Below are 27,641 nucleotides of genomic sequence, written 5' to 3'. Positions count from 1 at the left end.
CAGAGGCAATGCATCGTTTTATTTATCTGGAATTGGTCCATTTCCCTCCCCTTTGTCACCCAAATAACATCTATTCTCATGTCCTGTTAAAGACCCAATGGGATACCATCTTTTCTTTTTCTCCTCTGGACAATTTAATTAATTGTTTACATTTATTGGAAGATTACTCGTTTCCTTCTGGGATCTTTTCTTGTCTGTAAAATTCAAACCAAACCAGCTACAGAATTTGTGGGGCCCAGTGCAAAATGAGGATGTGGGTCTCTTTATTCAGATACTATTAAGAATTTCAAGACAGCATCATCATTACCATGCCTGGCACCAATCTGAGCCCTGGGTCAGGTGCCATGTCCGTGCAGCCAGCCCTGAACTGAAGTAATGCTACATGCCTGCTCTCTTAAGATTCAAATGGGGAGATGTATGTGAAAATCCTTAGTAAAGCACAATGTGAAAAACTAATTTACCAGGCTTTGTTACATCTCTTAATAAATGATTTGTTGTTATAAGCTCTGTTTTTGTTGTTGTTGTTTGTGTGCTTGTTGTTGTTGTTTTGTTTTGTTTTACTGTTTTCAATTGTTTTGTAGATAAATTAAATATCAGGAAATTGGCCTTTCATTTCTTCTATAATCCTCTCTGCTCAGGGCTCATGTCTAGTATGGTGTTGGTCATCTAACAAGGCTCAAGAGATGGGCTAACCCAATCTAAATGATAAGATAAAAAATTCTTCTGTGATGTCTTTGGATTCAAGGGACATAGAAATGCACTCAACCTTTTATATTTGCTTTGAGTATAAAACATTTATAAGCTTCTCTAGAATTCAATGAATATGCACACCTCTATCTTTTATTTGTTTAAAATTTTAAAGCATGTGCTAATACTAAACCAAAAGTTCTTTTTTGTGGTTAGAGGGAATTCTTGTAGTTCAATTATTGTGCTATTGAAATGAAATAAAACTAAACAACTAATTGAATTACTAGTGACCTCAAAGAAGATATTCAGTGTGAATTCCTGTGGAAGTGATTCAGACCCAAACACCACAGGACTGTTTGAGAGGTTAAGGAACTAAATAGATCATGAAGAATTTCAGTTGATTTTCTTAAATTAAATTTATTGGGAGTGACAATGGTTCGTAAAACTATTAGGTTTCAAGTGTACGTTTCTGAATACATCATCTATATATCACAGTGTGTGCTCACCACCCAGAGGCAGTTCTCCTTTTGTCACCATATATATGTGTGCAAGTAAGAATGTAGTTAGTATCAAAGGTCTATGTGTGTAGGAGAAAACTGCTTTTTCTCTCTTATATTTTTAGGCAGAACTGCTGAAACACAATAACCACTCTATGTCTAATGTGCTGCTAAATGAAAATGAGCTATAAATATAGACTTGGAATTCCTTTTCAATAATCCTATTGGCTTTCCTGATTCTGTTATATTATTAGTATTATTAGTATTGTTATTGAATATTGGGTGAGCAGTCTACATAGGATTTTTAGGACACTGCAGAATACTTGGAGTTAATATTAAAAGTAAGTATTGATAATAATATCTACATTGTTAATGCTTTGAAGAAATAGGAAGCAGTAACCCTGTGTGCTTATGAGAGCCTCTGGATTTATATCTATTTAGAATATTCAGATTGTTAAATTAATAAAACTTTGTAAGACTGATTTTTTTTTACGTATGCATATTCCTCTTATGCAAAGATTGATACAGGTACCTTTATTTCTGCCTTACACTGTAGAAAATCCCTTAATTCAAAAATAAATATAAAAACCAGACTTCACCCAAAAGTTCTTATCATCTTGCTCCCTAGAACTCAAAGGGGATGTAAAAGTAGTGAAAGGGGTTTCCTCCCAATCCATCTATTGAGCATTTTCAGCTGGTGGAACTGCATGGTGCCTTTCTTCACAGTTTAAAATGTCATTGGAGAGACAAACAGGCCTAATAAAAGTTAAGTGACTTTATTTTAAAGAGTGGAGAAACTGAAATGGTAAATAAGTGAGCAGTCATATTTGTCAGAAGTCTGAAAAAGCAGACATTTTATAATTTATCTTAAGGGATAGAAAAGTGGCTGTTTGCACTATTGGATACAAATTAATTTCTTTTCAACTAAGGTTTTTTTTTGTATTTCACTCTTAGATATTCATATATTACTTTCTAGACATATGGGTAATTTCTTTTTTTATTTTCATGTGTCCCTTATTCTAAACTTCCTTTGTATATTGTCTATATTATTATTATTATTATCCATGATAGATATTAAGTTTGTAGGAAATAAGAACAGTATTTGTTGAATTTACTTTCTGTAAAATCTAGCCTTGGGACTTCTGAGCTCCTGATACATTATTTCTTCTTTTTTTAAATAAACATTTAATTTATGATTTTATTCATTGATATTAACCATGTAGAACTGTTAAAAGTAATTCAAACTAACTTTCAAAATCACCTGTGGTTCATAACTCAGCTTTTGAAATCGTGCTTATTTTGTACTATGTAAGTACAAATTACATATACACAGAACAGAATCAGAGAATATCTGGAAAGAACTTTTCAGTTTAGTATTGTCAAATGACAAAACTAAAACAATTCAGCACTTTATTCCGGGAAAATAATCCATGGATTGGGGATTACAGCGCCTCACAAGCGATGGAGAACTCTTCTTGTGGGATTTTGGGCACAAATGAGATTTATGGAGCGCAATAGAAGCAGCAACGTGGAAATAGGTGCTGATGGGCTGGGAATGCATACCTGACCTTATTTAGAAAACTCAAGGAACGGGAGGTAAGACTTGAGCTGTAGCTGGCTTGGCATTTGGGGTTGGGCTGAAGGGATGTACTGCGTGCGAGTGAACATTTAAAGGAACACCCGAGTTTGATATGCTGACATGACACGAGAGAGCAGCTCCATCTTGGGCCTAGGTATTTATTTCCACAGGACCCTCAAATTGATATTAACGTATTCAAAGTACATTTTGGAAGACGCACTGGCCGGGTTAGAGTAGATGCTCTGGAGCTGTACAAGCTCCTGACGCCGGTCTGTGTCTTCAGGGAGCTCACAATCCCGTCAATGAGACCGACACTTAACCAATTAACTGTAACACTCAGGTAAGCCCACGTGGGGATGAAGAATGCACTTGGGAGGCTCAGGAGCAGGGCTGATTAATTCTTCATGGAGAGGTCAGGAAAATCATTACATAGAAGGTAATATTCGAAATAGGTTTGGAGGAAGGAATGAAATTTCACCTAGCAAAGGTTAATGGTATTCCAGTCAGAGAGAACCATGGGAGCACAGGCAAAGAGACCTAAAACTATGTGATTTTTTTTTTCATGTTAAGTCTGGAAGTTTCTTTTATTGGTTCTCTGAGCTTTTTGGGCCTGTGAGGAAAGGTTTTAAGAAAATGATAGCTGGCTTGGGTCGGAGAGGAAGTATACACCTGTCTTCTCCCTTCCCTCCACTACCCACTGGGAAGCTCCCATCCTACTTATTGGGGTGGCGAGGGGGCAGGGGGTACACTTTTAACTGTTAGTCGAGCTACCTTGAACTCTGAGGGGTTAGGATATGTGAAAGCAAACTGTAATAACCAGGTACTCTCTCCCAGAAATCCAGCCCTTAAGCATAAGTGACACAAAAAATGAAGCAGGGATGAAATTATTCATTGAGCTGGTTGTGACCTCAGAGAGAACATCTGTTTGGTTCTGACTCCTAGAAGGCCAGAGCAGTCAAGTTTATACCCTTTTGGAAACTTGTTTCACATTTTCCTAACAATAAATTATTTGTTTGCTGGAGTTAGCTAGAGTTACTTTTTGTTGTTTGCAATTCTGATGTAGTAAGAAATGAGATAACTTCTTCCGGCAAGATTAAGGTGAAGGCTTGAAGAAAAGTCACAGCCAACCAATGTGATAGCAGCTGCTTGCGGGAGTCTTGTCTTTTTAATTTTTCATTTGTCTATCCTAAAGCCCATTTAGTGCCTCAGAATCAGACCTATGAAATCATAGGTGGGGTTCAGATGGGCATCAGATATTTCTATCAAATAGCTCAACTGGAGACTCACTGAATGTTGACTATTAAAAAAACAAAAACCTGTAAATTTTGTTGCATTTTAATATAACTCACTGAAATGATTTCAAAATAAAGCTAGAGATTATGGATTAAATGTGTAACTTCTCTAAAATTTCCGCACTTACTGGCTTTCATTCTCCTCGGACTCTTTTAGACAGACTAAATAAGTCTTTCATATTTGTTAATTTGTCTTAAATCAATTTTTGATTGAGTCATTAGTTATTAAGGTCACTGCAATTTGCCCCTCCTGTTGGGATTCCAATTGGGAACAAAAATCTCTATTCTACGTTTGCTATAAATTGTTTGAGCATTTGGTTTTTGAATAAATGTATGTAAACAAGGAGCATGAACTATTAAACAAGTACAAATAAGAATCCAAGAAACTCTAGCTATTTGAAAATAACCTGCTAATTTGTATGTATTGCAAGTTTAGAGAATAATTTAGTTTAAAATGGTAGTTTTTGTTTCTGAACAAAATTCACTGAAAGGGTATTTCTTTGCTGATCCATTGTGTTCCTTCTGTAGTTACTTTTTTTCACTTAAAAGAGACTGAATTGTTTTATCACATAGATTGAAATAGATTTAGGGGGAGACTTTTTATTTATTGCATAACGTGATAAATTAATATTTTGTTGAATGCCCACTTGGTATGAAATGATTTTGCAGATGTAAAAATTAACAAGACACGATATTGTCCTCAGGCAGCAGATATACTATAGTAGGGAAAAAATATAACTATTTATAACACATGAAAATGTGATATCTCTTAAAACAGTAGAGAGTCAGAAAATGCTATACAGTAGTGAGTCAGAAAAGGCTAACGAGTTTTACAGTTTTGGATTGAGGTCATCAGAAATGGCTTCTTGAAAGGAATTGCTTTTAAAATGGTCCTTAAAGGATGGGTTTGTTTCCCACCATCAGAGAAAGGAGAATAGGTGATCTAGAAGGAGCACACAAAACATGCCATCTTTTCATAGTTATAACCTCCCAGATGGCACTAGTGTAAAGTAGAAATTGAGACATTTAAAGGGTACTTCAGGTTAGCTTCATTTGCCATTTGCCCTAGCATGGGTAAGGGAATAGATTGCAGTGTCACAACATCACTGTAATCACCTCCTTTCTTCTTCGCCAATTCTACGCCCCAAAGTCCATGCACATTGGATTTGGCTTATACCGTGTTTCCCCGAAAATAAGACCTAGCCGGACAATCAGGTCTAATACATCTTTTGGAGCAAAAATTAATATAAGACCCAGTATTATATGATATTGTATTATATTGTATTATATTATATTATACCTGGTATTATATTATATTATATTATATTATATTATATTATATTATATTATATTATATTATACTATATTATATTATAAGACCTGGTCTTATATTGTAGTAAAATAAGACCAAGTCTTATATTAATGTTTGATCCAAAATATGCATTAGAGCTGATTGTCTGGCTAGGTCTTATTTTCAGGGAAACAGGGTAAGAATGAGCAGATATTTCCTATCCTTGCCACATACTAAACTCTAACAACTTGAAGTCAGAAAACTGAGGATACTGTTTAGGGAAAAAGAAAATAAACCACTTGTACTAGAGCATACAGAGTATTTAAAAAAATAAAGGAAAGCAGATTTTTTTCTTTCTTTCTTTTATTGGATGAGGTCACTATTGAGCCTGGAATGCCAAATGAGTTTGACACGTCCCTGGAATTTTGGGGGCAGATTCATATTAAGGTTTGTGATTCATGAAGACTCATTTATTACGAAAATGTAGGTTGTGTTAGAGGGGAGCAATAATGGAGGTGGTTAATATTTGATGTTTCCATTTAGAGAATAGCAAAACATTAAGCATCCAGGTTCAATAATATAGACTTAATTTTGTGTAGTATATCACAGTTTATGATGTATTTTCCCATGCATTTTCTATTTTGTCCTCACAATATTGTAAGTTGGTATGTGGGAGAGATAGCTTGCTTTTCTCTAAAATAAAAGTAATACTGAGACTTGAAAATAAAAAGGATTGAATTAATCCCTCAGCTAGTTAATAATGGAGACAGTTGTTAAATTGCCAATCTAGATCCATTTCTACTACTCTCTGCTTTTATGTCATGCGAAGATTATTTGTAATATGTTCATGATAATTACTGTTTCCCCCACTTCCTTTGTCCTGAATAAAAGCGATTTCTGTAGGTGTTTATTTAAAATTATAGAATAGGTAATATATGCACATTGTACGCTATGCAAAATATATAAAAACATGTACAGTGAAATCTAAGTCTCTCTTCTTCTTTTGTCTCAATTCACTCAGTTCCCCTCTTACAAAAATAAGTTGCTAGTATCTTTTATATTTTTCCAGAAATAGTCTGTATACTTACAAGCATATTTACACGCCTTTATATGTATTTTTCTACACACCCAAGCATCTTGCTTGTTTTCAATTAACATATTTGGAGGGTATTCCATAATATACATCCCTTTAAATGGCTGAATAATTCACTATTGTATACATATACTATGATTTATGTAACCGATCCCCTGTGACCACATTTAGGGTTTTTTCTGGCCTTTTGCTAACATAATTTATGATGTAATGAATATTCACATGTCATTTTCGCAATTGAACTAGTCTATGTGCAAGTCAAAATTATTTTTAAAATGCAAGTTCTGTAGACCCCTTTAGTTAATCATTTTCAGCTAAGTGACTAAGGGGATAATTTTTATGTTGTGTTTTAGTAAGCAATAAACATATAGCCAGTGGAATATTTTTAGCTTAAAATTGCAATTTTTAAAAATCTTCTATATGCAACCGATAAGTTCTGTGTTCAGTTTGTACAGTAAGACTGGTGTGGTTATCACATAGTTATTTCAGTCATCTTAGCTTCTTTTTACAAAGGATTGGAAGTATTATTTCACATTTTTCAAACTTCAAAGTATAAATAAATCATCTAGAGGTATTGTTAAAATGCAGGTTCTGTGTCAATAGATGTGATATGGGGCCTGAGAATCCATATTTCCCATAAGTAGTAAGTGTGGCCAACATTGCTGACCTACAAGGCACCAAACAGAAAGGATCTAAGGATAAACTGAGTTAGGGGATGACAGGAAGGGTAAGGGGGGCCACTGATATACCAGAAACAAAAATAATTTTAGATTTAGCGTTCCCACTCATTTGAACTATTGCTTCTCCAATTAGCCACTGAAGTCTCAGTTTACCCATTTGTTCAATCAGTATAAAAATTCCAGTTTGCTCAACATACGTAAGTTGAATGGAGAAAATGGAGAATACATGCACATTCAATTTTTTTGTCACACTTTGGAGAGTTAAACAAATGTGTAGAGACAATAATACTGATTTTGTACAGCACCTTGCTTCTGGGAAGAGATTATGTGAACAGTAAATCTTAACCTGCTTTAATTAATATGAAAAAAATGTAACAACATACAAGTGTGCACATGAGAGCTCAACTGTGCAGATATGCTTGCATAAAAAAAACTGGAAGAAAATAATAATTATTAGCAGTTGTCTCTGGAAGAAAGGATTAAGGTTTTCTTTTTATTTTTTTTATGATATTCTTTACAGTTTTATGAATTTTATAAATGAGTGTATATCACTTTTATGATAAGAAAAAGTAATTAAAAGTTAAATGTCCTCTAAAATGTGGTCATTCTTCTCTGCATAGATTTGGGATATATTGTAGACTTGCACTGTTATAATAGAAAGCAATAATAATGAGCTAATATTTATTAAATTTCTACCATATACCAAACATTGAGCCCAGGACTTTACAAATGTGAGCTTTTCAGCATAGCCCTGTAAGTTACCCCATAATAGCATCCCTACATACCCGGGAAAAGTCTTTTTAATTTACAAGTTAAGTTCTCATTTCTTCCCTGTGTGATACTCCAATAATCTCCCACATATTCATAGTCTACAAGGTATGGTAGAAGCCAACTTCTGCCTGTCTCCTACCATATCCTTCCCTGCTAGCTCTGGTCCAGCTAGCTACAATGGCCTCCTTCTAATTCTAAAATCCCATCACCTTCATTCTTACCTTGAAGCCTTTGAACCAGTTACTAAATCTGCCAAATTAGTCTATCTCCCTGACATGTACAGTTTAGTTCCCTATTCAATTGGGGTCCTCTCAAAAATAGACTTTGATGGAGTTCAGAACACGATACCCCAAAATATGGTACTTGGGCATATTGGATATTTGAAACTGGAGGATTTGAGAAACAGCAGTTGCATAAGGACTCTCTGACCTCCACCTTCTCCAGTGAAGCAGGAGGTCAATAGAACCTCATGTGAGAGGAGACCTTCCTATAACTAGAAGTAAGGACTATCCTTATTTCCAAAGATGAAATGATGCTGCCGGGAAGAAAAATAATTTTTCTAAATCCTTCTAACTAGACTAATAATCAAAACAGCATAAGACATATATTTGATCCTTTTCACCCCCATAAACTTTAAAAAAAATGACGTAAAGCAGATTAACAGGAAAAAATCAAGTTTTAGTACCTGTGCACAGGGAATTCACACAAGCATGAAAATTCTAAAGACGGTAAGGCCACATGAGGTATGTATGTCATTCTGGAGTAAGGAGCGGGAAGTAGGCAATTTACTTGGAAGTAAGGTGATTTACAGGGAGATGAAACGAGTTAAGGTTTAGTAAACACATGTTTGTTGGGTTGTATTGAAACAATGGAACACCGGGAGTACGCTGATCAAATGGGCCTTTCTAGGTTCTTCCCTGTCTATCCCACGCTAGTTCAGATTAAACTGCAGTTACCTGGATCTATGACTATATCTCTTTTCCTGGAGCAGGTCCTCAATCTTAAATTCCTTTATGCAGTTAGGGGGAAGGTTAAAGGTTTTTCCTGAGTCTTTTGGGTCTTAAAAGTAACCAGCTTAAAGTAATCACTATCCTAAAGAGGCATATTTTGGAGTAGTAAATTCTGTTTCCACTCAATGCCAAGAGGAATCTGAGCCTTGCTACATCTCCCTAGTTTACTACCCTTAACTCATACCCTTTGTCCTATCACATGTTTTCATGACTTTCTACTCTTCATCAAACCTAGTATAAAAAGGCTCAGGTTTAATGATTTCTTGAGGTACTCATTTCCTTTTGAAGGCTCCTGTGCCACCCAAAACTTATATTAAATACATTTGCATGCATTTCTCTTATTAATTTGTCTCTTTTCAGTCCAATTCACAGGCCCTCAGCCAGAGAACCTAGGGGGATAGTATGAAAAATAATCTTTTTCTCCCACAAGCCTAACTTTTTAAGATAGCATCCTACCCTCCTTACTGTTCTTAATTTTTCTTATAGGAGTTAGAACCATTTAAAATTAAGTTATTTATCTATTTACCTTTTTGACATCTTTATTGTTTACTCGGATGCGAGCTTCTAGAAGGCAGGGACTTCATCTGCCTAGCTCCTGGCCTGATACATAGGACGCGGTACATTTGCTGGACTCAGAGCCCATACTGGTCCTTTCTTATCATGGATTCCAATCAGTTCAGGAGCCAGGCTTGTATGTATGAATGTGCATTTCCAACAGTCCGTGGGGGAGTTCAAAGGTTTACAATGGGAGCATGTTCCTCGGGACAAAGAAAGTGGATGACAGAGAAGGGGAGTTTATTTGATCATCCCGGATGTTGTATCACAGTGTCAGTGGGGTATAGAGAAAGAAAGACATTGTGAAAAGAGTACACAGTGTGAACACTTGTTACATCTCCTTGCATTCACTTTGTCATGCTGGTGTCAGGAATAGATGATTTCTGCATACTTCTACGGATAAAAACAAACTTTAAAAATTGTTTATTGTTAACATTTGAAATACTTTCAGGTGGAATAAGTAAGTCCAGTTGACTTTATATTTGGAATGTTCTCCTCTCGCCCTTTTACTTGAAACAAAAGTGTATAGCTGAATATAAAAATTCTACTTTGATTATTTTTAGAAAGAGTTGAAAATACACTTTGTTTTGAAAAAGCTATCATAATTCTGACTCTTGTGTTCAAGGAAACACATCGCTTATTGGCTTTTCTGGGACTTCTGGGATGATCTAGAATGGGAATAATTCCTTCTAAACCTTATGGAGTATAGACTCAGGATAGTGTTAAAATTTTAATGTCAAAAGAGATTTTCAGATGTATTTAGATGATTCTATTCTTTATAGGTCTTGAAGGGATTTGACCAAGGAAAGATTTCTGTACCTATGTTTAAGTCCCTGCTTTGGAGTAGAATATTGAGGAAGAAAACTTTAAGGAAAAGAAAGAGAGAAAAAATTATTGCTATAGAGCTATAGCCCCGAAACTCATGGAGCTCCCAACAAAAGGCTTCAAGCAGTAGGAGGTGCTTTTGCATTCCTTTTAGCATCTTCTGCAGTGAGAATCACTTTGAATTTTATTCAAGAATAAATTTCAGCTGGGGTTTTATTATATTTACTTAGCAGCATAAGGGAGATGAAAAGTCCTAACTTATTAATTTAACACGAGGAGCTAGACCAGCTATGCAAAGCAGACCAGACAGTGAACTCCACATTTCAGGACCGAATGATAAATATTTTTAGTATCTATCACACTGTCAAAGATTCCTTTGGTTTATTAAATTGCCTGAACCATTATGGATTACTTTTATAATGATGGGATGAATCTTCTAGACATTTCTTAAAGTATTCACAATCCATAAGGCACAATAAACCTCTTATTTATCTTCCCACAAATCCTTCATTAATTTAATAGAACTTTCTTATAGTCGTTTAAACATTTTATAAGACATTGGTGGTTGTAATAGCCTTGAGGATAAGTCATTTGTGTGAGCCCACTTCAATTTGCTGCTGGTACAGTTTCTATTGAAGGGTATACAAATTGGAATTCAAGATAATCAACTCCTAACCTAGTCAGCAAAATAAAGTTTTAAACCTTAATGAAAGTTGTAGATAGACTCAATCTTTACAGCTCCTTTCAAAACAAAGCTTTTAAAGGATATGTTTACTATAAGTGTCAACAGAGATAATAATCTTGCCTCCTTTTTAGTGTTTCACATCATTAAGTGAAATAGAGTAAATATGTCAGTTGGGATTGTTTTCAGTAGCAAGCAATAGAAAACCAGATTACTGGGTCATATGATAATTCTATTCTTAATTTTTTGAGGCACCTCCATTCTGTTTTCCATAGTGGCTGAACCAATTTACATTCTCATCTGCAGTGTATGAGGGTTCATTTTCCTCCACAGTGTCTCCAAGACTTGTTATTGATTGTTTTGTTAATAATAGCCATTCTAATAGAGGGTATGTGGGGAGGGGCCTGGTAGAAGAGGGTAAAGGGGGGCAAATATATGTTGCTGGAAGGAGCGCTGACTCTGGGCGGTGAGCATGCAACGCAATATGTAGATGATGTGTTATAGAAATGTACTCTTGGGACTTACATAATTTTATCAACCAATGTCCCCCAAAAAAAAATTTTAAAAAAGAAAAAGAAGAAAACCAGATTAATGGTGGATAACATACATAAGGACTTACTTTCCTCATATAACAAGAAATCCAGCCGGCTAACTGCTATCGATTCAGTGGTGCCATTAGGGACTCAGCGCTTATATCTGTCTCCTTTGCCATCTGAAGCACTGTGGTTTTTGACTTCACATTCTCAAGATGGCTGTTTCACCTCCAATAGTGTCTGTGTTTCAGACAGAAAGAATGACAAAAAGTAAAGGTCGAAAGCAGTGATGCCAGCTCTGTCTGTTCTGTTCTAAAGCTTTGCTAAATATTCCACTAATTGATATCCACTAGCTTTGTATAGCAAAACGTATGTCACTTAGCCATCTCTTGCTACACGTTAGCTTTCCTGTCTCTATGCTGGAGGAATCAAAGGGAGAAGGAGGTTGCAAACAGCTTTCAGATGTCACACTAGCCTACAGTCTGACACACTTTCCACTAAAGTGTCAGATGCCTATTATGACACGCACATTGACAACAACAATGTTTGTAATTCTACTGTGTGATTGCCACCAGAATGATCCTGATTACGATCCCATATCACATAAAATATAATAATTATTTTAAGTGAAAAAATTAGATAAGCAATAACAGTGTAATAATACATATTGAATACTTACTGGCAATAGTCATTTTTCTCCGCATTTTATTTGCATTAACCGAATAAATCCTCACAACAACCCTATGAGGTAGGCAATGTAATTGCAGTACCTCCATTTTATGAATAAATGGGCTGAGGCTTGAGAGGATGTGGCAGTGGCAGAGCTAGGTTTTGCATCAGGGCAGTCTGGATCTCGAGTTCCTGCTCTTAACCATTACACTAAATCGTGTATACAAGACTGCTTCCCGTGACTTAAAAATTCATAGAACTTTGGGTCTAAGGTGAGAAATAATGTCACTCGAAACTTATTTTATCAATGGAAAAACTGAGGCCTTCAGAAGGAACTGTGGTAGCCAAGGTCAGCCAGATTTTTTTATTAAAAATAGTTTGAGTATGGAAGTGAGACCCCTTACATATAGTTCACTGTCCTTTTTTCTACAGTGTGCAAAACTTCTCAGTTAATTCCCAGGTCTCTGTGAAAAGAATAGTCACACCCATTAGCAGAATGAGTAATTATTATTTAATGTACACTTACAACCTAAAAAAACTATTTCTATCAAGTTGTTATTATAAGATTATTTCATCAAGTACCTAATTAGAAGACTTGGTAGTTAAATCAGGTTGCCTCATTCTTAGTGGTGCCTAGTGTGATCATATAAGTTACAGCGGTGCCAACAGATTTTTCTGTTCCAAAGCTGTATTTTTCTCTTTGTAATGAATACGTACAAAGGAAGGAGGTGGGTGATTTCTTTGGTACTGGGCTAATTGTTGGTTCTGCAACAACCTTTCATCTAGTATTTTCAGCATCTGTCGGTTGTCCTTTCCTCAATCAATGATTCCTTGGGCATTGTATAATGGTTATTTTCTAATTCTATATTTTCTTCTACAGTTATTGACTGTAATTTCTGGTTATAAAGAATCACTTTTATTCATCAATTTGGGATTAAACACAGTTTCTCCTAAAAGGAAAACAAAACAAAACACAGGTTGAATGCTTATTTCTCTTTGATTAGAAATTTCAAAGTAAAAATTTGAGGCAATAAACACTTCCAATGAGATTTAAGGTTTTGTTTGTTTGGTTTTTGGTATTTGCTTTTTCTGTCTCCCTCTGTCTTTTCTTTTTTTCCTAAGAGTATTATTGTGGACTCATGAGATTGTATTTATTCAGTGTGTTATAATTAATTAAGCTTCCAGGGACTATAAGAAACAATGAACACATACAATGAAATAATTCCAGATACAGAATGGTCTTTGAAATAACTGTCTTGATTATTAGTTCTTTGAAATAAATATGCAGAAAGTCAATATAATGAAAAAAAAAGAAAGAAATGGAAAGCTGTCATAAGATAATAAAGACCAAAGGATCATAAGGAAATCCAATGAGTTAGTTTGAGAGTTGTAGTAATTCAAATGAGTCAAATTTGAATATGGACTGCATATTAGATATTAGGAAAAGTTATTGCTAATCATTTTTTTGATGTGATAGTGGTATTTTGGTTATGTAGGAGAATGTTTTTATTTTAAAAGAAGCATCCTGAAGCATTTAGGAATGAAGGATAACAATGTCTGCAGTTTATGAAGAATTAATTATATAAGAGAAAAGTTTGTAAACACACACACAGTCATACTATTTAGACAAAGCAAATATGCAAAATGTTAAGTGTTGTATTTATTTGTAGAGTGTACAGGTGATCATTATTTTACTAATTCAACTTTTTTGCAAAAGAAAATTAAAAAAAAAAATTTAGAAAAGAATGGCTATGGCTGCTTTGGAAATGTAGGATACTTACTTAATCTGCAGTCTTGAGCAGTGTTTTCTGCAATATTTGTTTTGCCTAGAAAATGGGATTGGCTCAACATTTAGACAGAAAGGTCTGGGTCCCCTTTTTTACTTTAAATAGGACCGTTACATTCAATCTGAATTTTGGGAGTCTGTTTATAATTTTATTTTAACACAAGATTCACATTGAAACAATTATAACACCCTAGCAAGGAAGCCTTAAAATTAATAACAAATTTCTTGATGAAGTTTGTCCTAGAGCAACCAAGGTTTTGCAAAATTTGGCAATCCCATTAAAACCAATGTTTTTTATACTCGATTAAAAGTCTATAACAGGGTTTGGCAAAGGGCCAGATGGTAAATATTTTAACTCTTAAGGGCTATACAGTCTGTCACAACCACCCACCTCTGTCTTTTCAGTAGATGAGCAGCGGCAGAAAATAAGTAAAAGACTGAATGGGTGTGGCTGTGTTCCAATAAAGCTGTTTACAGAAAGGGTTGGAGGACCTGATTTCACCTGAAGGAATGAGTAGTGTGCAGGCTCTTGTCAATCACATCAAACATTTTTATGAATTACAAAAATAAAGGGACAGTTTTAGTTTTTTATGGGACACAGTGACCTCTCCCATCTCCAGACCTATGCACATTGTTAAAAAAAAAAGTGCAGAGCCTGCCTGTAATTAAAGAAAGAAAAACAGATTTTAGTCAGGAACTATAAAACATGGACAAGTGGGGATCTATAAGCGAGAAGTAGGGTGGGGATCAGTGGATGAAAGATTATTAAGAAGAAACACCAGGGGTAAGGGGGAGTTCTGGCTGAAGCAACAAGCCAGGGTGACCTGACAGGCCTGGAGCCTGGTGGAGGATGAGGAATTTCATCAGGTAGCAAGGTGGGGGATTCTGGCTAAACTAACTTAGCAGGATTTTTGCTGATGCTGGACTCGGGGACTTGCACTAGGATGGGTCCTAGTTGCTGAGAGGAACCAGTCTAGGGTTTGATCTAGGAGAGAATCTGCCAACATACTGCTTTCTTTCCGTGAAAATTTCATTTCTCTTCTCTCACTTAATTTTTCCCTTTTTAAAGATTTCTCCCCTTAAGCATCACATTCCCAGGAAAGATTCTTTGATTAGGCCAATTCCTGAACTACATGAATTATTTCTTATTCACACTATTTATTAATCATATATTTATATGATTAGTTGATTAATTCTTGTGATTATCGATTAATGATCGTCTCTAAGATGTAAGTCATTGAGGACAGGACAATTTCTGTTGCATTTTGTTCTTATTCTTCATTAGTTAGTTGTTTTTGTTTCTGCCTTTTTTCTCAATATTTTATTACCAATCTAGTAAGGTGCTTCACACTTAGTAGGCACTTAAGTATTTGTTGAATGGATTAACCAGTTACCTTTCAGACTTAGTTATTATAATGTAAATGTAAGAATAAGATGGATGTTGAAATGATTTGGTTAATGAATGTATTAATGTATAAACTGTATGAGAAGTTATTTTTCTTTTCTAACCCGTTGTCTTTTAAATGCCAGTAAAACCGGAGTGTAAGAAATAAGGCATAACGCATGTCAATTAGCATCTTAAAGGATTAGCTAGATGTCTTTAGGGTTGTTTTTTACTCTACTATGCAAATCTTCTGCCTTTGTGAAACTGATTTATTTGGTTTTTGGATCTCTTTTTTCGGGTTTTCTAACTGTGATTTTCTATACTCTGAAATTTTAAGTGAGTTTATCGTCTCAATTACCTTGTACTTTCTAAGTTAATCAAACTACTTTTTCATGCAACTATTTTCCAACCAGACCATAAATTAACTTCACAAAATTATGTTATTTTTGTACAATCTCTCATGTAATATATGTTATATAGTGAGCACTTAATGAAAATATTTTAAATATTTAGAGGTTTTGGGAGGGAGATCTAAATGAAAAAGAGAATTTTTAATAGCTCCTATCTCTAGATATGTGATAAATATATCTTACCAGCCTGGGCTACCTTGCAATTAAACCATAATTCAGCCAGGATGAGTTTCTGTCATTTAATTTATATAAATATCTATCTGCCAGTTTTTTTATATTTTTATTAAAATTAACTAAGATTTCATGTTGGTACTTTGGAGGGCAGATAACATCTGTGAAAATAGCATGTCTATAGTTCGTCTGCTTAAAATTTAGTGTTTACCATATGAGGGATGAGTAAAATATTTCTTCAAAATAAAATTTGTTTAGAAACAAGAAACATGAAAACGAAAGCAAAGGTCAGCCTCATTAAACTGAGCTCAGTCAAAATGAGCTAAATATTATTTTCTACGACACTCATTCTTCTTTAATGACCATAAAAAATGAAAATGTATTTCTTGGTGCATCCTAATGGAGCATGAAGAAAGAAAGGCTGATAAAACTCAGAGCAGTGTATTTCCATGCCCATCCATTGAGATGAGGTGATCTGTCTCTGGCTTATGCTACTTTACTGATTGGGGGATGGGGGAAAGGTAGATGCCATTGTTGAAGTATTCTAAAAATGATTTCAACTTTATTTAATTCTGATTTCATAAGGACACTTCATTTTTGTTGAGTTGGATTCTATATCCACGGAGAAGTTAGACAGTGATTTGAGGTGATTTTATGAAGAATTCAAGCCAAAGCACTAGCTAATGAGGCAGTGTTGTCTTGAGGTAACACAACATTTTGATCCCTGTTTTTGAAAACAAATTTTAATAGGGTGTGTTTGTGTGTGTGTGTGTGTGTGTGTGTGTGTGTATGTTCACAACCATAAATCTGTATGCTATTCTGTGTCTTTAATTGTTATATATCTCTTAGATAATGGTAAGCAAAGGTTTGAAGTTAGAATTTAAAATGTCTAATTTCCGGGCACAGTAACAAAAATGGCCCAATAAGAGTTTGGTATATAAGGTGGGGGATAAAGGGAGATAAACTTGGACAGTTTGCGTTGGGCTTCATCATGAGAAGCAGAAAATACAAAAATCAAGAATTTTAGTTTATGGGGAATTGTGAATTATTAGAGATGGTTGGGCAGAACAGTGACATCATGGACTCTTTCTTGCAGCCGTGATCAATCTGAGCACATAGCACAGAAAATACGTGATGGTGGGAAAGCACTGGAGACTAGTGGAATAGCAGCTCAGCAGTTAGTGTGATGCAGCAACGGTAAGGAAGAGGGAAGATGGAACTAAGGATTCATCTTTGGAAGTCTTGGCCAATAAATGATAAGAATAAAGAAGTCCATGTGCAGATAGGGGAAAACTGATTTTTCCATAGCCATGGTAACAAGTAAACTGCCAACCAAACACATGAAACTGGGTCAATCCATCAAAGCCATCTGACACCAACACAAAATACACTTCCAAGGTCATCCTACTTTTGCCTCCACACTTCCATATCTGTAAGCAACCTGACCCAAAACAAACTCTTCCCCTAACCTCCACCACAAATCTCACTACATACTTTCCTCAAGCTAAACTAGGCTCATCTTTCCTATTTTGATACCACATGGATGAGCGCTGGCATATTTTCTACCAGTATTCTTTCCTTCTAGAATGCCCTCCACCTAGTTTCCACATAGTTAAATCCAGTCTATCTTACTTACTTCTTAACTTTTTCTTGAGGCTGCTACCTCTGATTCCCTAGATCAAAACAACCTTACCTCCTAAGACATCTGACACTTGAATTAAATCAGTGGTTCCCTGAGCTTGTGATTTAGTGGACAAATGAAATTTGCTCAAAACAGTCCATTCTCACACACACATAAAAATGTGGGGACCACATAGTATTGATAATCTCTTAAAGAACATTTCTGACGAAACAATCATCTAATATTCCCATGACTTTATGAAATACATTTCATCACCAAATTATCATGGAAAACATAAAATTTGCACTATGAAAATTTTACTACATTGTTCTTATTTTTGTCATTGTGCTACAGACCAATGAGAATATCGTAGACTAGCTCTGGTCTCTGGTCTCACTCTCTCTCTCTCTCTGTCTGCCTCTCTTTTTAAACAGAAAAGCCTGTTTTTGTTTTTACTGGTGGCTCAGGTGGCACATGACAGTTCATAAAATGGCGTCAGAGATAGCGGGTAGAGGGGAAACAAAAAATAAGTTGGGGTGGGAAAGAAAAACAACCAGTGGAGGTAAGAGCGGGCTGGTTCTTTCTCAGCCTGATTTAGGGAAAGGAGCTGGTGTCTCTGAATAATAAGGTTAGATCCCCTCCTTCAACACTTGGTAGGGAAGAAAGAATAAAAGTAAAAGGCTGTTGCTTTGACCCTCCTGAGTGGTCTGAGAACCACTGATCTATAATACTCATGTATATATCTAGCTACCGTGTTTCCCCGAAAATAAGACCTAGCCAGACAATCAGTTCTAATATGTCTTTTGGAGCAAAAATTAATGTAAGACCCAGTATTATATTATATTATGTTATATTATATTATATAAGACCTGGTCTTATAGTAAAATAAGGCTGGGTATTATATTATATTATATTATATTATATTATATTATATTATATTATATTACATTAGACCCAGTCTTATTTTACTATAATATAATAAATATTAATATAAATATAATATAATAAATTAACATAAGATCTGGCCTTATTTTACTATAATATCATATCATATCATATTGTATCATATCATATCATACCAGGTCTTATATTAATTTTTGCTCCAAAAGATGGTCTTATTTTCGGGGAAACACGGTATCTATCTATCTATCTATCTATCTATCTATCTATCTATCTATCTATCTATCTATCTATCATCTGTCATCTATCTTTCTTATATCTTCTGGAAGCTTCAAGTTGTTACCTGCTTCTGAGATCCATAATTCATCTCATAGTTTTAGATCTCAAACTGAGTTGAAGCTACTTCCTTAGGACCTCCTGTTCTGGCACCTTCTCAATCCTATCTGGGGATGTTGATATGCTCATTCGTAATTTTTGAAACTGAAAGACAAAGCTAGAATGCTTGTTTTTGAACTCTCTCTGCTTCCCTCCTCTCTATAGCTCTTTCTTATCCCATGGGATAAAAATGGTATAAAAAACATTAAGGAATAAAATCATCATATTACTGAAGAAGGAAAATGCTCTGGGAGATCTTTTAAAACATTATCCCTATTAGATTATTTCAGTTTTTTTGTATCGTTAATGATTATACTTTCCCAGAATGTTTTACTTTCCTCGACTTTATTATGCATTACTGGAAGCCATGAATAATTTGTCCTTTATACTCTCCAATGTCATCATGGTACCTTATAGGAAGCAGGAACTCAGCTAATGTGTGTTGAGGTTATGATGCTAATAATGACTGTAAGGGGATGATATTTGACTTTTTGTGTCAAAAATCTGAAATGCAGTGTCAGCGGAACTATATACTGACTGAGAAAAGAAATTCCTATTTTTCTTATTTTTGCAATGGGAATAAAAACTGCTCACAAGATTTTGTATTAAAGAAATGAAATAAACATATGAAAGTTCTTCTAAGCTATAATTTGACAGTCAAAGTTACTTTATAATAAAGTAAATGAAATAAAGCAAATATTAAAGAACCACACTAATGGATCACACTCATGATTTTTAGTTAGTTGTAACAATGCTTTTCAGTTTATAAAATAATATTTTCAAAGAAAAATGATGGCTTTTATTTGTAGCCATTCCATGACGTGGTTTCCATTTACACTTGGCATTTTTTGGCAGTTTTTAAGAAGTTAAAATGGTTAACTTATTAAAATCTTTTTTAAGAAGTTAATATTTTGTGTTGCCATAGCCTGGGAAGAAAACCTAATTCCAGTGGCCAAGAGGAAATAGGTTTTGAGATAAGAGTAAAATACCAAGCTTCCTTTTATATTTGTCCATTGAAGCTTTTTAAAAACATTCCATAAGCCATTTTTCAAATGTCACTAAACTGCAACTGGTATAGAACTTAAATGGCCTTTGGAAAACTCAAAATTGTGTAGGTCTGGCTTAGTTGGGCCCAAAATAGGTTTGAAAAACATTGGATGAAAAAATAAACTTCCGTGTCAGTGCTGTGTTTGCATGAGTTTTAATAGCTTATTTTTTATTTACTCTGAAATAATATTTTCTAATCTTCCACATTGAAAATGTTATAGTTATTAGGAGTTTTAATTTTTATTATTATTTTGGTATATGCCTATGTCCTGGATTTGTTGAGATGAGTGGATATATTTGTCAGTGTTCTGAGAGACAGAACCAGTGGCTTCTATGGATATGGTATGTGTGTGTGTTCACACTGCACATTGATTGAGCAATTAACTCATTTCTAATACTACCTGTAATAGTGTCAGGTCCCACAGGTTAAGACCTCAGTCCCACAAAACTGTCCCACCCCAGCCCCGCCACAGACACACTTCAAATACCAACTGCAAATCCAGGTTGTTACCTTCTCTTCTGATTGACTAGCTGTAGTTAGAGGTTTCAGTGACCCACTTCTTGGGTTTGATTAATTTGGGTGGCTCAAAGAACTCAGAGAAACATTTTACTTACCAGATAACTGGTTTATTATAAAAAGGATGTAACTCAACAATACTGACATGGAAGAGATGCATAGGGCACAGAATGTGGGAAGCGTGTACAGAGCTTCCATGCTTTCTGAGAGTGCCACTCTCCCCAGATTTCCATGAGCTCACCAACCCGGAAGCTCTCAGAACTCTGTTCTTTTGGGTTTTTATGGATGCTTCATTACATAGACATGCCTGATTAAATCATTGAGTTGGCAGTTGCTTTAACCTTCATTCCCTCTGCCCTCCCTAGAGGTCAGAGGGTGCGTAACTGAAAATTGCAACCCTCCAATCACATGGTGGTTTCCCTTGGCAACCAACCCTCATTTTCTTGGTGCTCTCCAAAAGTCATCTCATTAACATAAACTCAGGTGTGGTTGAAAGGTGTTTGTTATGAATATGAAGACACTTTTATTGCTCTTTTCACTTAGGAAATCCTAAGGGTTTAAGGACCTCTGTTCCAAAATCTAGGACAAAGACCAAACGTACAGCAGATCCTTGAATAACATCATTTTGTTCAACATTGTTTTGTTATAATATTGATGAGAAAAATAATTTGATTCCATCCAGGACCACTGTCTGTGTGGAATCAAATGTTTTTCCCATGTCTGTGTGAGTTTTTTCCATGTACTTTGATTTCCTCCTACATCTCAAAGATGTACACATTAGGTAAATTGGCGTGTCTGCATTGTCCCAGTATGAGTGAGTGTGGGTGTGTGTGAGTGTGCCTGTGGTGGTAAATTATTATCTTATTTGCTTGTATTACTTTTTCTTAAATGTATGTACTATGGCTCACATTTATTTCAGTGTTTAATATTAGAAGTATTTTGGGTCTTTATATAAAAGTTTGGTGGTTTTTTATGTGGCCAGAGAGATGCCTAGTAATTTAACTCTTGTTTATATCACTTAGCCTAGGGTAAAATTGATTTCATTATACGTTGTTTTGCTTAACATCAAAATTTCCAAGAACCTATTGACACCGTTAAGTAAGGGCTTACTTTACATTTGTTATTATAAATCACAATATCACAATAAATGTCCTATATGCAAAGGGATTTATGATAAGGAATTGGATCATGTGATTATGGAGTCTGGCGATCCCCAAATATGCAGGGTGGGTCAATAGACTGGAGTCCTAAGAGAGCTAATGTTTTTGGTCCAGTCTAAGACTGGCAGGCTAGAGACTCGGGAGGACCAATGCTCTTTTGAATTGGAAGGCACTCTTCTGTAGAACCAGGAAAAGCCACGTTGCAGACTGATCAAATCCACAGGCAGTTTTCTGGAGAATGTTCTCCAGCTCCAGGCAAGCTGGTCCGTTTGTTCTATTCAGGACTTTAGCTGAGTGGATGAGGCCCACACCCCGATGGAGGGCAATATGCTTTCCTCCGCATCCACTGACTTAAATGTTAATCTCGTCTAAAAACACCTTCACAGAAACACTCAGAATTATATTTGACCAAATATCTGGAACCCCCGGGCCCAGCCAAGTTGACACATAAAATTAACCCTCACAGAAGGTAATACATGATTTTGCAGGTGCATGTTACATGTCTGCCAGAAAGCAATAAAACATTTTATTTTCCAACTTCACAACTCATAAAGCCAGTTACAAATGATACAAAATCATGTTTTGAATGGCAGTCTGGTGTTTGGCAGAGTAAATTCTTGTTGAAGAGAAAGTAATGACAATTTTGTCTGCATAGTATTTTACAGTTTGCAAGGCACTTTCACATAGCATTTTTGATCAATCAGTGTCATTCTTTTTTAAAGCATTGGTTACATGTCCTACTGCCAAGTTATTGACTATGTCTAACAAAAGAAGTGAAATTAAGGGTCACATAATTATGCAGTGAACCTGTTAGATAAAGTAAGCCAGTGTGAGCAATTTAGCCCAACAATCTTGTTTTTAACTGAAACTTTTTTTGCCTGGATTATGTGGACAAATACCTCAGTCTGTGCTATTTTTCAGAAGATTCTGATATCCGCATTGGAACAGCGTCTTATTCTTATTTGAATTTCCAGACTCTAGAAGCATTACTGGAACATAGTAATTAAATAAAAGTATTTTTGGTGAGACTGTATTTCCCCGAAAATAAGACCTACCCTGAAAACAAGCCCCAGTTAAGATCGTCAGCCGGCTGGTTATGACGGTGTTCCAGAGGAAGATGACATGACTGTATTTGAATAAATGTAGATTGTTGTACACAAGAAAATAAGACATCTTCTGAATATACGCCCTAATGCATCTTTTGGAGCAAAAATTAATATAAGACTTGTTCTTGTTTTCGGGGAAATACAATATAAGCCCCGGTCTTATTTTTGGGGAAACACGGTAGTGAATCAATTCATGATCAAATTAAACCCTCTTTAAATAAACTCTAAACCTAAAATAACACCAGTTCAAGGTGTATCTGAGTACTTTTTAACTTGCCATTAAATAGCTAAGTACTGGCTCTTTTTCCGGTCTCTCAATTCATTCCTTTTGAAACCTTTTCCAATTGTTTGAAATAACTACTATTAGGAGAATGACCCACAACCTCATAATGTCCAAGTAGCTTCATTGTATTCACCCTTATTCAGTGTCTCTCTGACTGACTCACTTACCCTCTCTCTTTACCTTGCTATATTAGTCCTGATTTATACCTTACGTTTTTGTGTAAATCCTTCCCAGTAGTCTCTCTGCCTCTGAGCTTTCCCACTTTCAATCCATTTAACACATTGCTTTTATGGATATCTTTCTATAAAGCATGGACATTATCATTACCCTCCTAGTCAACATATTTTACAGATAAAAAAAATAATACTACAGTATGAAGTAGGCACAAATATATAGAAATTGGGCAACAATTCTGTTACCAATATTAGCACAAGATTAAAACAAATTTGACTTGATGGTAAGTCCCTAAGCTGTTGACTTCAGAATCCTTCAGTTATATATGGCTAAGACAGAATGCATCTCACAACCTGAGCTAAGACTAATATAGAAATAAGGGATCAACTCTTCCCACACAGTGAGGGGCATAGGAATTGTGGGGCAGGAGTGAAGAATGGCATTATGTATTTGTTGTACAAGATGATACACCAATGATCTGTGGTAGTGCTGATCTACTTATTAAAGTATAATGTGAATTATACTTCAAATTTAAATATGAAAAGGAGTAATAACACCATCACCCACTTTGCCATATTGTTCTTGTAGTTTCGTGAGTTAACACATATCTTAAGTGATTTTAATTAAGTTTTTTATTGTACCACAGGTATTGTAATCAGATATTGTCCAAGGCCAAAATGAATTCAATGAAGAATTTATAATCACCAAAGTTATTATTACATCTCAATGGAATTCTTAATTTCGCTCTAGTCCGCATCTATCACTGGAACCATAAAATCATAACTTCACTTGTTTCATCAGCTACTCTTTATCCTTTTTTTGTCCTTGTGAGTTCTTTCTACTTACAGTCTTTGGTATCTGTTCTGATCACTAAGGAATTGTCAATTTTGCATAAGAATCTCTATTCCACTCCTACCCCACTGTGTTCAGCCTCAGTAACAATTCTTCATGTCAGCTGAGTGAAAAGAGATGATCACTTTGTGCCAGTGTTGCTAGGTAAGAAAAGTGAAGTTCAAGAACAACAACATTGCCTTGCCCTGAACCCCAGTGGCTTACAGAAGAGCATAGCATACCTGTTCCGTTCCATTGGAGCCATTCTTACATTAAACGTAGAAGTCAGGCGTTCTGACTTAGCTTCACTTTGTATCATTTAGAAAGTTATCCTATTTATCTTATTTGTTACAGAATATAGCATGGAATATCAACAAACGAAACACCAGATCAAGGCAGAAATAAGAATATGACATGGCAACCAAAATGGAAAAAAAAAAAAAAAAAAGTTTTCAAGAGACACTATAGTTGTCTCCTAAGTTTATTTTTGCAATTGATCATATTTATGAAAATAACAGTTTTAATGCAAGTAAGATGGTTACAATATAATGTAAAGAATTTGCTCCATATACCATTTGACAACTTTATTTCCACTACAAACTGGTGTTACGGTGCACATAAGTTATCCTGCAGCAAGATACTACTGGTGCATTACGGTACTATATGTTATTTGTTACAAGAATAGCAATAATATCGCGGAGTGTTTATTGAAATATCTAAACACAACTGGAAAAAATGACTTTCTCTGGTAGGCCAGCTATATTTTCCATACTCATCTTGACCGTTACTTCTTATTATTAGGTTTCTGGGAAGTTTACTCCCCAGCAGACAGGCTTTCAGAATTGTAATTTGGAGGAATAAAACTGGATAAGATGTCTATATTTAAATGTTGTACTGTAGAGTTCTTCTCTTCATTTCACATAGCAAATGTTCTCTTCTAGTAAAAAAGGATTATTCTGAGCTTGACTCGTTTCCTTGTCCTGATAATATTGGACACCTTAAGAGTAGTTGATACTTAAATTTCATGATATAAATAACTGCTACTTAATAATGCTGAACATTTTTGAGTTTTTGAATTTTTATTGCATCCACTTTTGTGTGGTTTCTTATTTACTTTTTATAACAACCAGATGAGCAAACAGAGGCTTAAAGAGTTACCCACAATCCCAGTGAATGATATCTGAGCCAAATATATTTAAATTCAAAGATCGTTCATTGAATCACTTCCATTCTTACTGGTTAGTTCAAATGGCTAGAACTATCCTCTGCATAGGTTTATCTATCAGAAGTTACTAAGCCTGCCATCTTGCTATGCTGAGTTCTTTGACTGCCCCTTGAAAAAGAGGACTTAAAGTTGGGACAGCCACAAGTGACATGACATGAACTATTAATCAGCAAATATAAGTATCCAGTGGCATATCTGGGTGCACAGAATAAGCCACCAAGACTTCTCCCAGTAATGGCATTCCATGTTGGTGGTCCATGCCATTACCCATCCATGTCCATAACTTGACATGGTAAGGGACCAGCCAAACCCACAAGACCTGCAAGAGCAGCTACCCATTGACGTTTGTTGCCAGTCTTGTGTCATGCCAATTTTACATTTAGTTCTGATGTTCAGTAGCCTCATCTTTATAGGAAAGTTTAACCCTGATGACCACTAACCATTTACAATCTAGTCTGAGCCTCCCAACTCCTGTTTTTCATATTCAACCTACTTATTTTCTGAAAAAGTCGATGCAACTTACAGACATATTAGATATTATCAAAGATTACTGATGGTGTAAAACAACACTGTATGTGGTAGGAAACTATGCATGTGTGACAGAAATCTAGAGGCTTAAGGTCTACGAAAGTGCTTTGAGAAAAATGTACCCTTACCATTTCTATTTATAAACTGTAGGTGTCATGCAGATTCTTACTGATATTTTCAGCAGTACGGAAAAAGCATGTAGAAATGAAGACAGGAAAATAAAATTGAAGCCAAAGAAAAGAAACACATACTGGGTAAGAAAATTTTTATTTCATTTTGATGAACTGTTTTCTAAGTCCTAGGGAGACTTTTTCTTCTAACCTATGTTATATTTATCTTCTACACTTCTGAGGTAACCAAAAGGAAAAAAAAGATAAAAGGAGAGAACAGAGAGATATATTTTCCTTTCTCCTTGAAGTCTATTTCTTAGATACACATAAATGTAGCAGGTGGCCAAAAGAATCATCACATTTAAGGGCAAGTGAATTTTCAAATAAAAAATAAATAGTTTCTTTCCCAAGCTCTATTTCCAGCTCATCAATATTATAGTAATTTTCTAAAATAAGTTACTAAAAAATGGAAATTATTAAAACATTGCAATAGATCATTTTTTGAATGCGTACTATTATTATGTTTTGAGACCTCATAATATTTAAAATGTGCCTTTTTCATTGTTTCTTTGCCTTGAGAGTGTATAGGTTAAAATAATAATATGGTATTATACATTAAAAGGATTTTATTTTTCGTGGTAAAATGGCATTCTTTTTGGTGTGTTGAGTTCCATGGCAAGTTAATTAACATTTTAACTAATGTCTATTTAATGTACTAGAGCCATATTTATCAACCCCCTCCACTATCTGTTTATCCATTCAGCAATTATTTGCTAAGTCTCTCTCAGGAACCTGACATTTTGCTCAATGCTAGGAATATAACAATGAATTAATATTTTTCCATTCTCTAAAAGTGTGTGGCTTAATAAGAGGTCACTGTTGGGCTTAAGAAAGTGAAGATTTTTGTCTCTTGTATTATGGGGATTATACATGTGAAGAATGACCATTTTCTTTGACAATTAAATCTAGACCCAACCTAGCCTTTCTGAAATCCTTTCTGCCTGGATTATTTGGCATTAAAATGCTTGTCCTGAGTTTTGTGTTTCACAATAAAGAATATTCAAGTATCATACTCTCTTGTACCCTCACTTTTTTAAAATCATAAATTCATCTCAAAGCTTGATCTCAAAACCCAATTTGTCATCAAATTGTTGAAATGAGGTTAGCAATGAGGAAATGATACACCTAAACTGTCTATCCTCCATTTTTAATTCCTATAGTTAAAATTTGGCATATTTTTTCTTAAGATTTTAATTGAGAGTTTTTTTCTTTCTGGTACTCTGTTATTCCACGTATCTCAAAATAAATGTATATCAAAAATTGGAAACTTGGCAATTCTTCAGCAGGAAAGCTTTTACCAAGTTTGAAAATTATTTTTTAGGAAAAAAAAATACAAGCAGGCAAAAAATAGTTCAACTATCTAAGCTTGATATGTAAAACACCTTTAGAAATATTTATGTATGTGTATATAAATAAAGCTCTAAAATTAATTGATAGATTAGTAAATGTAAACTTAACAGTTTAAGGGAAAATTCTAGCTTATGAGTTTAACGTATTTGGTTTTGCTATGTGGTGTTAACTCTTTTGGCACATTATGGTAGTTTGAAAAATTTAAAGATCTTAATATTGTTTAAACATCTACTTTCGAGGAAATGCACCCTTTCTTTTTCCAAATATAATACATATAAAATATCGCATCTGGGCTGAATGCCAGGGATGCACCGTGCTTAAGTAATAAGCCCAATTATCTTGCTAATAAACAGCAGCTAGAAATTGAACTCCTGTTGGCAGATATATAGGATACTTAAACACTAAGTGGGATTAATTAAACTCTAAAAGGAGTTACATT

At 34.9% G+C, this 27,641-nt stretch overlaps 1 long non-coding RNA gene across 1 annotated transcript in view; it reads left to right on the top strand.

Moving 5' to 3' along the window:
* The window catches only part of LOC141567134 (uncharacterized), a 236,217-nt gene extending 210,293 nt beyond the window's left edge, over positions 1–25,924 (top strand). Inside the window, exon 4 of the long non-coding RNA XR_012489528.1 lies at positions 25,833–25,924. This is a non-coding gene — a long non-coding RNA (uncharacterized LOC141567134). The remainder of the gene's footprint in view (positions 1–25,832) is intronic.
* Positions 25,925–27,641: the final 1,717 nt, after the last annotated feature.

This window comes from Rhinolophus sinicus, linkage group LG10, assembly GCF_036562045.2.
Source record: "Rhinolophus sinicus isolate RSC01 linkage group LG10, ASM3656204v1, whole genome shotgun sequence".
In the NCBI taxonomy this organism is placed as follows: Eukaryota; Metazoa; Chordata; class Mammalia; order Chiroptera; family Rhinolophidae; genus Rhinolophus; species Rhinolophus sinicus.
Note: the sequence above shows the minus strand (reverse complement) of the source record. Positions and strands in the feature narration are given on the sequence as shown.